Here is a 14,381-nt window from a genome sequence, read left to right as displayed (position 1 = left end):
TAATGGTAACACGTATGAAGAGCTGGATGAACACAGCAGACCAAGCAGTATCAGAGGAGCAGGAAAGCTGACTTCAGAAACTTTTCTGAAGAAGGATCCCAACCCGAAATGTCAGCTTTCCTGCTCCTCTGATGCTGCTTGGCCTGCTGTGTTCATCCAGCTCTACACCTTGTTATCTCAGATTCTCCAGCATCGGCCGTTCCTACTATCTCTGTAATGATTCTAATGGTATGCTGATCCAATAAATATAAGTCCCACTTATATAAAATAAAATTTAAAAAATATTGAATTTAGTCTCTCAAAAATGCAGCCAGGTTACATTTCTCTGGAATGCTCTGTGCCTTTTCCATCAAATATTCTGTCAGGAATGTCTTCTCTGTCGACTCTTCTGTCAGAAATATTAACTAGTTATGCTGTAGGCACCTTAAATGGTGCTGTCTCTAAGGCTTAGAATAAGCAGTTCTCCCTTCAGTTTGAGAGCTGTTAACTCTTGCAGATGGCAGTCAGGTCTCCTGCCTTTGTCCAACTGTAGTCTCCTTTTATTTCTTGATGACATATTAATTTATTACAATAGGGTTTGGTCCTTTGTTGTCAAAACCATCAGATTTAAATTTCATCGGTTTTGGTATCCAAGAGCCTGGTTCAAATTGATTGGCTAAATTCAAAAACTTGTTGTCTTGGTAACAAAACACAGCTGCTGCTTGGCCTACTGACTGTACGGCCTTTCAATACCAATGTTTCAAATTTGAGCGCTCTCTGTGTACTTGCAAACCTTCAAGCTACTGCTCACAGCCACCCATTTTACATCAGTAAGCATAGAAAAAGTACATCATTGTTTAAAAGGAACACACAATCCTTTCTCCCCCTAGCATTTTACAGATGCCAAATTCTAACTTCCTGATTTCCAATCTACAAGTACTGTACCAAACTTTGCAACACCCTTAATATCTTTGTTTAAGAAACCTCAGATTTAAAATTAACAACAGATCCAGCATCAACTGCTGTTGTGGAACACAGTTCCAAACCTTTCCCACCTTCTGTGTGTATCGAAGTGTTTCCTAACATCTCTTCTGTTTGGTCTGGCCCTAATTCTCAGACTATGCCTCTATTCTAGAATCTCTAACCAGGGGAAATAGTTTAATCTTTACCTACCCTGTCCTTTCCTGTTAATATCTTGAAAACTTCAATCAAATCACCCTTAACCTTTAAATTTTGGAGAAAAGAGGCTTCATTTGTATAATCTCTCCTCCTAACTTAACCCCTAAAGCTCAGGTATCATTCCTGTAAATCTATGTTGTGCTCCCTGCAATATCCTTTATAAGGTGTGGTGCTCTCAGTGTTCCAGGGTTTTGTATAACTGCAGCAACACTTCTACATCCTTGTTCTCCAATCCCCTAGATATAAAGGCCAGCATTCCATTAGCTTTCTCGATTAATATCTGTATCTGTTCGTGACATTTTAAAGATCTATACACCTGAAAACCCAAGCCTCTTTGGATATCCATTACATTTAACTTCATACCGTCTAGAATGTACCCTGATCTATCCTCTTTGAGTCTAAAATGGGTAACTTCACACTTGCTTACAGTGAATTCCATCTGCCTCAGTTTTTCCCAATGCCTTAGTTCATCAATATTGCTTTGTAATTTTATACTGTCATCTACACTGCCTGCAATGCTGCCTGATTTTGTGTCAGCAGCAAATTTGGAAATATGAATCCTCTGCTTTTATCCAAGTTATTAATAGATAATGTAAATAATTCAGGCCCTAACACAGATCTGCATGGAAACCATTGGTCACATCCTGCCAATTTGAGTACTGACCCATTATCTCCACCTTCCGTGGCATGCCAGTCAACAAATTTCCCAGCCTTGTCAGTAAATTGCTCTTAATTCCATGGGCTTCTACCTTAGTTAACAGCAACTTATGTGGGATTGGATCAAGTCCCTCTGGAAGTCAATATAAATAACATCTAGAGACATTCCCCAGTCTACCATCTTAGTCATGTTGTCAAAAAATCAATGAAGTTTGTCTTGTATGAATCCATGACAGATGGCTGTCTGTGATTAATAAAAACTTTTCAAGGTGTTCAGTTACCTGAGTCTCGATTATAGACTCCCACAATTTGCCCACCACAGCTGTTAGACTAACTGGTCTGTAATGTGTGCTTTCCCTCTCTGTCAATATGATGCATGTGCAATTTTCCAGGCTAGAGAGATCACTCTTGTTTCTGAAAGGTTACAGTGAATGTGTCTCCAATGTGCTCCCTTGCACCTTTTCATACCTTCCAATGGAAACCGTCAGGTCCCAGGGATTTGACACTCTTTACTTCTGTTAATTTCCACCACTCCACCAAATTGTATGAAAGCACTTTTCCCATCTTTGGGATCTCCCAATCCTTCCCAGAGCCAGTAACCTGCTTCAGCAGCTTGGATACAACTGAAATGTGAAAAATGCTGCAGGCCAATTGTGCACAGCAAGCTCCCACAATCACCAGTTGGGTAGATGAGCAACACAATGGTTTTATTAATGTTAAAGAAAGGATGAAAATTGATTCAATCACCCACAAACTCCCCGTTATTCCAATCATTATGTAGAATGATTGCATAACTCCACCTCAGTTGATAAATGGGACTTGGTGTAAGATTCCTTTTGAAAATAAAGACAGCACCAAGGTTACATGCTCCATGATAAGGATCTGTTTTGCATTTCAGTATTTAGTTGTTGCACTACAATAATAATTGGCTGGCACAGGCAAGTTATTATCCCCTCCCTCTCAAAGCACAAATGGGATTAGCTGATTTCTGCTGTGTCTATGTAAGCATGATAATTAATCACAAACAAGCAATTAAAGGTTGTAGACATTGCCGTAATTTTATTTGACAAGTTTTTCCTGTTTTCTTATTCAAAATTTGACAGTCTGTCCTCATTGAGAGCAGCAATTGATAATTTTTGAGCAACTCAACAGCTTGGAGCTATAATAAAAGAAAGAACTGGGAAACTGAAACAAAAGAGAAATTACTGGATAAAATCGGCATGGTGTCCTCTGTGGAGAGACAAAGAAAACAGAGTTAATGTTTCGAGTCCAGTGACGTTTCTATAGAACTGATTGTAGCTGGGAAAAGGTGGTCTGGATACTGAAGGTGGAGGGGAAAGAGAAGTCAGCAGATAAGCAGAGAAGGAGCCCAGAGAGAGGGAATGCCAGTTTGGCAGTTAAAAGGATGGATGATAGTCTACCAAAGGGAAAGAAAAGTTGGTAATGGGGACTGTAAGTAAGGGAATGTGGAGGTGGTCTTCTCTACATTGGGGGAATGAAACACAGACTGGACAACCACTTCGTGAAACACCTACGTTCTGTCCGCAAAACTGACTCTGAGCTTCCAATTACCTACAACTTCAATACCCTGCCATGTTCTCTGGCCAACATTTCTGTCTCAGGCTTGCTGCTGTGCTCCAACAAAGCTCAGTGCAAACTGGAATGACAGTATCTCATTTTCCATTTAGGGACCCTGTAACCTTCTGGGCTCAATATTGAGTTCAATAACTTTTAAACCTGAGCACTTCTTCCATGCCCTTTATCCACCCCTAAACCCCTTTGCCCTGTCTCTACATGGGTGGCTTTCAGCAGACCCAGCTCTTTGTCTCTTAGTCATTGCTCCGCTAACAGCTTTTCTTTCTTCTGAGCATTGTATTAACCACTCTTTTGCCTGCCTAACTGTCTTTCTCACTCTGGACTCCAACTCCACCAAGTCCCTTACCCATTCTGCCCTCTACCCCACCCTGCCCCTTGTCATCAGCGTATAGGCTATCTCTTCCTAGCTTCCTAGTTCTGAAGAAGGGTCACTGGACATGAATCATTAATTTTAGCTCCGATCCATAACTGACCAATGAGGACTGGAATTGGGGGCTTAATGGAAGAGCATTGGGAGAACATGAAGGATGGAGCTGATGAGAAGAAACTGTTTAGAAAGTGGATTCTTTCAAATATTGAGGGAACCAATAGTCTTAACAGTTGCCCCACCTCAGCTGGAGTACTGTGCACAGCCTGGGCACCACATTATAGATGAGACATTGCGGGAAAGATTTACAAGACTAGTCCCAGGAATGAGAAGCTTCAGTGATGAGGATACATTGAAGAAGTTGTTAGCCCTGTCGATAAGAAGACCAAGAAGAGATTTGAGAGAAATTTTCAAAACTGTGAGTGGGCTAGACAGAGTGGATAGGGAGTAGCTGTTCCCTCTCGTACAACAATCAAGAACAATAAGGCATAAATTTAAAGTGATTTGTAAAATAAGTAAATGTGATGAAGGTTTGTTGGACAGTGAATGGTTAGGGGAATGCACTGCCTGGAGTGTGGCAGAGACAGGTTCAATTGATGCAAACAAGAGGGCTATTTGGATAGAAATGATGTGCAAAAAAATGGGGAGAAAGGAAGGAGACTGGCACTGGATAACGCTGATTTCTTAAACAGCTTCTGCAAACATATGGGCTGAATAGCCTCTTCCTGTGATAAAACATTTCTGTAATTCTGTGATTGTGTGATAGGTCCATTGGGATAAACTAAATTATCACTTTGTTTAGGTTCTGTTTGATGCCAGAGTCCAGTCTTAGATTGATAAAATAATATTGAGGGGTCACAAGTGGTTACCCATTCCCCGAGCACATCCTGCGTATCATCAGCGTGCATAGCTGGGTGCGAGATCTGCTTCTCCACCCTTCCATCAGCCAAGTCGCACATTCAGCTTGTGTCACAGCGTGTATATGTGGCACAAAGCCTTCTCTGGACATGTACTGATGGGAACCGCTTACTCTCTGTTGTTAAGAACCTGAACAGATCCTCCCTTGCTCTGGGTTTCTAAAGTCTATTATAGTGCACTTATTTGCAGCTTTGCAGAGATCAGCTAATGCAATATAGACCAGGGATGAAACTTCTAATATCCTGCTTTTTATACAGTGTAACTGCTCACTGCAATGGCTATAAGGTGCCACAAGAGAAGTCTGATCAATATTAGTAATTCAGCTCCTGAGCTCAATGCAGCACAGTGCTGCAATGTTGTACTGATGTTGGCTTTCTCAGAGAACTGAGAGGTTCCTCGCAATGTGTTAGTTCTGTCCAGGGGGCTCAGGGTGTTGTAAAAAACGAGGACCTTTAATTGGTCCCAAACTGTCACCTCTTTGTCTCCAAAGAAAAACCAAAGATGCTCAATCACATTCTTCCCTTGCCGTCATTAATGGGTTCTGATAAGCTCTCAGATCACCCTACAGAGCAAATATCTTTGATATGGATCATTTCATGGAACAGTCTCCCCAACATGAACCATCATCGTCTTTGTATTTGGAAATTAGATGTAAGACCAATCAGAGAAGTGGCAGCAAATCATCTTCACTCAATGGAGTGAGTTCACTCCCAGCAGGATCACCAAAGAGGATCAAGAGATCGAGAATTGGGTTGATTAGGTTATACTCAAACTCTCTGCTGCTCTCCTTCCAGGGACACTGGGCCAGTGAATTAATCTGGATGTCCTAGATCTGGGTGGGGTGGCATATTGGTTCAGTGCCTTAGTGGGTCTGGGTGAGATGGTCTTCGGACAGTCAGTGTGGACTTGATGGGCTGAAAGGCCTGTTTCCATTCTGTAGGGATTCTATGACTCTATACCACAGTACAGTGCTTCCATCCCCACCATATGATTTCATAGAATCATAGGATTTCCTTTTGGCTCATCAATTCTGCACTGATCCTTGGAAGAGTATTCCAACCAAACCTAGCTCCCCATTCTATCCCTGTTACCCTACACTTTCTTTGAGTAACCCACCTAGCCTACCAATCCTTGTACACCATGGGCAATTTAGCCTGGCCAATCCACCTTAACCTTCAAATCTTTGGACTTTGGGAGAAGACTGGAGCACCCAGAAGAAGCCCACGCAGACACTGAAGGAATGTTCAAACTCCACACAGACAGTCGCCCGAGGGTAAAATTGAACCCACATCCCTGGGGCTATAAGACAACAGGAGCACCTAACCATCATCTCCAACACCATTCACGACCTCATCACCACAGGGGACCTCCCACCCACAGCCTCCAACCTCATGGTTCCCCAACCCCGCACGACCCGTTTCTATCTCCTTCCCAACATCCACAAACCTGCCTGCCCTGGTCGACCCATCGTCTCAGCCTGCTCCTGCCCCACCGAACTCATCTCCACCCATCTGGACTCCATTTTCTCCCCCTTGGTCCAGGAACTCCCCACCTAAGTCCGTGACACCACCCACGCCCTCCACCTCCTCCAGGACTTCCAATTCCCTGGCCCCCAACACCTCATATTCACCATGGACGTCCAGTCCCTATACACCTGTATTCCTCATGCAGATGGTCTCAAGGCCCTCCGCTTCTTCCTGTCCCGCAGGCCCAACCAGTCCCCCTCCACCGACACCCTCATCCGCCTAGCTGAACTCGTCCTCACACTCAACAACTTCTCTTTTGACTCCTCCCACTTCCTACAGACTAAGGGGGTGGCCATGGGCACCCGCATGGGCCCCAGCTATGCCTGCCTCTTTGTAGGTTACATGGAACAGTCCCTCTTCCGCACCTACACAGGCCCCAAACCCCACCTCTTCCTCCGGTACATTGATGACTGTATCGGCGCCGCCTCTTGCTCCCCAGAGGAGCTCGAACAGTTCATCCACTTCACCAACACCTTCCACCCCAACCTTCAGTTCACCTGGGCCATCTCCAGCACATCCCTCACCTTCCTGGACCTCTCAGTCTCCATCTCAGGCAACCAGCTTGTAACTGATGTCCATTTCAAGCCCACCGACTCCCACAGCTACCTAGAATACACCTCCTCCCACCCACCCTCCTGCAAAAATTCCATCCCCTATTCCCAATTCCTCCGCCTCCGCCGCATCTGCTCCCACGATAAGACATTCCACTCCCGCACATCCCAGATGTCCAAGTTCTTTAAGGACCGCAACTTCCCCCCCACAGTGATCGAGAACGCCCTTGACCGCGTCTCCCGTATTTCCCGCAACACATCCCTCACACCCCGCCCCCGCCACAACCGCCCAAAGAGGATCCCCCTCGTTCTCACACACCACCCTACCAACCTCCGGATACAACGCATTATTCTCCGACACTTCCGCCATTTACAATCCGACCCCACCACCCAAGACATTTTTCCATCCCCTCCCCTGTCAGCTTTCCGGAGAGACCACTCTCTCCGTGACTCCCTTGTTCGCTCTACACTGCCCTCCAACCCCACCACACCCGGCACCTTCCCCTGCAACCGCAGGAAATGCTACACTTGTCCCCACACCTCCTCCCTCACCCCCATCCCAGGCCCCAAGATGACATTCCACATTAAGCAGAGGTTCACCTGCACATCTGCCAATGTGGTATACTGCATCCACTGTACCCGGTGCGGCTTCCTCTACATTGGGGAAACCAAGCGGAGGCTTGGGGACCGCTTTGCAGAACACCTCCGCTCAGTTCGCAACAAACAACTGCACCTCTCAGTCGCAAACCATTTCCACTCCCCCTCCCATTCTCTAGATGACATGTCCATCATGGGCCTCCTGCAGTGCCACAATGATGCCAGCCGAAGGTTGCAGGAACAGCAACTCATATTCCGCCTGGGAACCCTGCAGCCATATGGTATCCATGTGGACTTCACCAGTTTCAAAATCTCCCCTTCCCCTACTGCATCCCTAAACCAGCCCAGTTCATCCCCTCCCCCCACTGCACCACACAACCAGCCCAGCTCTTCCCCCCCACCCACTGCATCCCAAAACCAGTCCAACCTGTCTCTGCCTCCCTAACCGGTTCTTCCTCTCACCCATCCCTTCCTCCCACCCCAAGCTGCACCCCCAGCTACCTACTAACCTCATCCCACCTCCTTGACCTGTCCATCTTCCCTGGACTGACCTATCCCCTCCCTACCTCCCCACCTACACTCTCTCCACCTATCTTCTTTACTCTCCATCTTCGGTCCGCCTCCCCCTCTCTCCCTATTTATTCCAGTTCCCTCTCCCCATCCCCCTCTCTGATGAAGGGTCTAGGTCCGAAACGTCAGCTTTTGTGCTCCTGAGATGCTGCTTGGCCTGCTGTGTTCATCCAGCCTCACATTTTATTATCTTGGAATTCTCCAGCATCTGCAGTTCCCATTATCTCTGGTACTTACCACTGTTTTGTCTTAATGACTTACCTTCCCAAAGCCACTCCAGGTCTGAGAGCAGACACTGCTTCCCCCAACCAATCCATGCCTCAGAAGCAGGAACTGCAGAAACACATGGAGCAGACTTCCTGGAGGCAAGTATTCCAGAAGAATTCTAAGACTTGGTTTTGTTGTGCCTGACTGTTACCCAGACTTGGACGTGGAGTAGCCTTCACAGAGACAAATCACTACAGAGAAATTACATCAACACCAAAGCATTCAACACTGAAATTAAAGCAGGAAGCAAGTTTTCAAGATGCTCCCAGACAGTTAGGACATTGAACAAACTTGGTGACATTTGGAGATAACAAGGTGTAGAGCTGGATGAACACAGCAGGCCAAGTAGCATCAGCGGAGCAGGAAAGCTGACGTTTCAGGCCTCGACCCTTCTTCAGAAATGGGGGAGGGGAAGGGGATTCTGAAATAAATAGGGAGAGAGGGGGAGGCAGACAGAAGATGAATAGAGGAGAAGATGAGTGGGGATGAGACTGACAGGTTAAAGATGCGGGGATGGAGCCAGTAAAGGTGAGTGTAGGTGGGGAATTAGGTCTGTCCAGGGAGGGCAGACAGGTCAAGGGGGTGGGATGAGGCTAGTAGTTAGGAGATGGGGGTGGAGCTTGAGGTGGGAGGAGGAGATGTGGGGAAAGGACACGTTAGGGAGGCGGGGACAAGCTGTGTTGGTTTTGGGATGCAGTGGGGGGAGGGGAGATTTTGAAGCTTGTGAAATCCACATTGACACCATTGGGCTGCAGGGTTCCCAAGCGGAATGTGAGGTGCTGTTCTTGCAACCTTCGGGTGGCATCATTGTGGCACTGCAGGAGGCCCATGATGGACATGTTGTCAGAGAGTGCGAGGGGGAATTGAAATGGTTTGCAACTGGGAGATGCAGTTGTTTAGTGCGAACCAAAATTAGGTGTTCTGCAAAGCGGTCCCCAAGACTCCCCTTGGTTTCCCCAATGTAGAGGAAGCACATCTGGAGCAGCGGATGCAGTATACCACATTGGCAGATGTGCAGATGAACATCTGCTTGATGAGGAAAGCCTCCTTGGGGCCTGGGATGGGATTGAGGGGGGAGGCATGGGGCAGGTGTAGCACTTCCTGCAGTTTCAGGGAAAAGTGCAGGGTGTGGTGGGGCTGGAGGGGTGTGTGCAGCGGACAGGGGAGTCACAGAAAGAGTGATCCCACCAGAAAGCAGATAAGGGTGGGGAGGGAAAAATGTCTTTGATGGTGGGGTCGGATTGCAGATGGTGGAAGTGTCGGAGAATGATGCGTTGGATCCAGAGTTTGGTGGGGTGGTATGTGAGGATGAGAGGAATACTGTTTTGGTTGTTATTGCGGGGTTAGGGTGTGTGAGGGATGAATTGCAGGAAATGTGGGAGACACAGTCAAGGGTGTTCTTGACTGCTGAGTGGGGGGAATGTTGTGATCCTAGAAAAATGAGGACATCTGAGATGTTCGGGAGTGGAATGCCTCATCCTGGGAGCAGATGTGGGAGAGACGAAGGAACTGGGAATAGGGGATGGCATTTTTGCAGCAAGGTAGGTGGGTGGAGGTGTATTCTAGGTAGCTGTGCCAAGAATGCCTACTGACTCCCACTGCTACCTAAAATACATCTCCTCCCACCCACCTTCTCACAAAAATGCCATCCCCTATTCTCAATTACTATAGAGTTATATTTCTTTAATAATTGCATCCGCTAGTGAGCCAAGGACCAAGAAGAAACCACAAGACCAACCGTCATGTGCAGTCCAGCAGAGGCTCACAAGAGGTTGTATGCTGAGCTATCTGGTGTTTGCAAGCTGTAGTCTGAGTTGATAACTAAAGCTGCATGAGATCTTTAAGCAAATTGAATCCTTAATATTAGCATGTGTTACTGCTAAATTAACAAACCATCTGCCTTTTTGGTAAATAGCACCTATAAACATCCTTTGCTGCGGAACCAGGTATTTCAGTCAGATTGCTCAGATATGTAATGGCACACCTCCGGGATGAGTGGGATTTGGAAAGTTTTCCTAGCCCAGAGATTTGGACGCTACCACTGCACACAAACACTTATGTTGCAGAGATATTAGTTAGTTAATCATTGGCAGCAGAGACCCTACCCATAATCTGAACCACACTCACCCTAACTCGTCCCTAAGTGAATACACTCCTGGACTGAGCCAACTAATCTATGGTACAGTTTATCTCTGGGATTTTTGGTAATGAGCAGAATCTTACTTTGATATAACTAGAACAGTACCTGAACTATTCCAGCTGCCTTCCTCTCACCAATACAAATGTCACATTGATCTTCAGGTGAATATTGGCAATAACAGCCGCTGCCCTGAGACTGTGAACAGACTTTGTTCTAACTGAATTGAACAGAAAATCACAGAAAATATCATTGCTTAGTAAGGACTTCCTGTTCTGATGAACTCTAGTGGCGGAAATAAAAAAGCATTCTCTGTTTCAGATTGAGATGGGACTGTAACTGAAATCATTTTATCAGCTCCGACAATTCTGTGAGAGAGACGCTGAGAGATTCTGCAGGAGCAGCTCTGTGATTTCGATACTTTCCATCTTGGAATTAAGTCACATTGGCAGTTCATCCAGGAACTCAATCAATACCTGTTTCTCTCTTCTCTGTCCGTAATGTGCACACATTTGACAAAATACATGTGGCAGCATTTCAACTATATTTAGATTTGCAGCATAGTTCATTTATGTTCGATCAATAGCACTTCAGGGAAGTGTGCAGGTCTGCAGTGAAGCAACAGATGCAACTCAATAAAGGCCCTAACAAGATGTTGTTTTTTTTTTATTTGTGAATGACATTGAGTCATGACACCTGACAGGACCTATACAAATGGAACTGTTAAATGGAAAAATCTCTAACTGTTAATTCTCTCTCAGAGTTGAATAATTATTTTACTTACAGAGCATCTGTCAGCTTCCTTGTACATTGTACAGGAGCGATCCCATCAGACAAACTGGGATATCTGCTCTGCCACTTTGACTGTTGCCCATGACTGAAGGCATTTGACTAACAGAAGGGTTAGAGGTGACCGTGGGTCCTAACTTCTGTTGAGTCAGGCTTGGGTCAGCTGGCATCAATGACAAATTGCTTCTTCCTCTTCCTTGAATATATTTTGTGTTGATTAAGGGTCTTTCCCAATGACCCAAGAATGCATTTGGAAAATAAGAATCTGAAACCTGGAACGCCACAATACGGCCAGGCCTGAAGGCTGTTATGGTGCAGGGGTAATGCTCCTGACTCTAGGCCAGATGATCTGGGAAGTAAGCCCCCTTCCACATCCCTGCCAGAGGTGTGTCACCACATGTCTGAACCAGTCGGTTGAAAATATTGACACTGGAAAGAATTTTTGTTTATTTAGTCATGATATGGACTGGAGTGGACAAGGTCAGAAATCACACGACATAAAGTTACAGTCCAACAGGGTTATTTGAATTCACAAGCTTTTGGAGCACTGTTCCCTTGTCAGGTGGAGCGAAGAGAAGCACGCAGGCCCAGAATTTACAGGCAGAAAGATCAAAAGATCATACGGATGGTGTGAGTGGAGTGTCAACAAGCTGAATAACAAGGGAAGGATGACCTATAATCTTATTAATTGAGGCAGGGAAATCATTATAAAAATAGCTAGGTGGTGCTAGAAGCAATCCAAATGGCTGGAGTAACATGACAGGTATAAGAGTCGAAGAGCAAGGGTCTAAACTAAGTAACAAGTAATTCCAAACTATACAAACTAATTAAGACAGAGAGATCATAAACAAGTAATTAAGATGATTGTGTTAAAACAGTGCAATAAGGGAGATTTTACAGACACAGAACAGTGTGGTGGGGTTGCATGTAGCGCAACATGAACCCAAGATCATGGTTGAGGTCATTTTGATTGGTACAGAACTTGGCTATCAGTTCCTGCTCAGCGATTCTGCATTGTTGTGTAACTTGAAGGATGCCTTAGAGGACTCTTACCCAATCCTCGAGTTCCACACCCATGAAGACAGTCCTAACCATGACCTTGGGTTCATGTCGTGCAGCATTTAACCCCATCACACTTCTGTGTCTGTAAAATCGCTTACTGTCCTAATTCAACACCATCACCTTAATAACTTGTTATGATCTCTCTGCCTTAATTAGTACAGTTTTGAATTACTTGTTACTTTGCTTAGACCAGCCATTTGGTTTGTTTCCAGCATCAGCTTAGTTTTAATTGTTTTATAATTATCTCTCTGGCTCAACTAATCAGATTATAGGTCAAACATTCACTTGTTATTCAGCAGTTGACACTTTACTCACACCGTCTGACACTTCTGATCATCTGCAGAGGCTTGCTTTTCAGCCTGTCGACACTCCACTCACACCATCCGTATGATCTATTGATCTTTCTGCCTGTAAATTCTGGGCCTGCGTGCTTCTCTTCACTCCACCTGACAAGGGAACAGTGCTCCAAAAGCTTGTGAATTCAAATAAACCTGTTGGACTGTAACTTCGTGTGGTGTGTTTTCTGAGCTGGTTTGTTGAGTGAAACTGGGAGCTTTCTAAATTGGTTATTTCTTTTTGTCTGCCGTTTCTGATACCTCAGTAATGGTTGCAGTGTGATTGTGTACAGCAAGATCACACCAATAGCAGATGAGGTGATTGAGCAGTGGATCTATTTTTGCTGGTTGTGTTGGGTGTGCTGCAGATGGAAGGATGTAGTATCTGAGGCAGGGAGATTGGGTGTGGAATACAGGGCAGCACCTGAGGTGGGAAAGGAGAGAGAAAGCCCGTCGAAGTTTGAAGTAGAAGTTAGTGATGACTTTAGCCAGCTATCTCACCAGTGGGATCCCGAACATAGAATCCCTACAGTGTGGAAACAGGCCCTTTGGCCCAACAAGTCCACACTGCCCCTTGAAGCATCCCACCAAGACCCATCCTCCTGTAACCCACCTAAGCTACACATCCCTGAACACTACGGCGAATTTTTCATGGCCAATCCACCCTAACCTGCACATCCTTAGACTGTGGGAGGAAGCCAGAGCACCCGGAAGAAACCTACGCAGACATATGGAGAATGTGCAAACTCCACACAGACAGTGGCTCAAGGATGGAATCAAACCCGGGCCCCTGGCGCTGTGAGGCTGCAGTGCTAATCACTGAGCCACTGTGCTGCCCCTGATCCAGAGGTGGGTCTGAAGGCCTGCTGTGTGCACAGGGCCAGTTTGCTGCGCTGTTTGAGCTGCTGCTTATGATAAAGATAGTTGCTAAGTGTAGGAACTCACTGGCAGAACCTGCCTGCTCCAGTTTGGGAGAGGATTACTCCCAGGTCTAACGAGAAGAACCTCTTGTATTTTAACAAGATCAAGATTATTGCATGTTACCAACCAGTTAGTGGTCACTTCGATGTGATTGACATTTTATAAAGGGACTTTGAGGAAGGGCTTGATAATTGATCTCACCCCTTCGAGATCCTCAGCGGTTCTGCTGCTTGGCATCACCATAGTGGATGGTGCTGTTGGCACCCCTCAGTACGAATCCTTTCGGATGGATAGACAACAATGTCTATCAGAGGCGTGTCAAAAACGATGAGGATGAAGGTGGAAGGGTTTTAGAGATGGTATGGATGTAGGGGATCAGAGGACAGAGTGGGGAAAATGGGTGAGTCCTCTCCATCTGAGCCCTGGAAAATTCCAACATCGCCAGAGGAAAATAGACAGAGTGGAAGACAGATAAATTCACCCCAAACCGAAAAATAAAACCAGATGGGCTTGAGATCGGTATGACAGGTCGACACAACATCGAGGGCCAAAGGGCCTGTACAAAATGCGGAGGAATGGAATTGTGGGAGATATAGCAGTTTGGATCGGAAATTGGCTTGCTGAAAGAAGACAGAGGGTGGTAGTTGATGGGAAATGTTCATCCTGGAGTCCAGTTACTGGTGGTGTACCGCAAGGGTCGGTGTTGGGTCCACTGCTGTTTGCCATTTTCATAAATGACCTGGATGAGGGCGTAGAAGGATGGGTTAGTAAATTTGCAGACGGCACTGAGGTTGGTGGAGTTGTGGACAGTGACGAAGGATGCTGTAGGTTACAGAGAGACATAGATAAGCTGCAGAGCTGGGCTGAGAGGTGGCAAATGGAGTTTAATGCAGACAAGTGTGAGGTGATGCACTTTGGTAGGAGTAACCA

General features: G+C 45.9%; 1 protein-coding gene across 3 annotated transcripts in view; it reads left to right on the top strand.

Annotated features, from left to right (window-relative positions):
- LOC125447626 (leucine-rich repeat and fibronectin type III domain-containing protein 1-like protein) overlaps positions 1-14,381 on the top strand; it is a 347,709-nt gene that overhangs the window by 168,873 nt on the left and 164,455 nt on the right. The window lies entirely within an intron of this gene.

The sequence above is a fragment of the Stegostoma tigrinum genome, chromosome 39 (assembly GCF_030684315.1).
Source record: "Stegostoma tigrinum isolate sSteTig4 chromosome 39, sSteTig4.hap1, whole genome shotgun sequence".
Lineage (NCBI taxonomy): Eukaryota > Metazoa > Chordata > Chondrichthyes > Orectolobiformes > Stegostomatidae > Stegostoma > Stegostoma tigrinum.
Note: the sequence above shows the minus strand (reverse complement) of the source record. Positions and strands in the feature narration are given on the sequence as shown.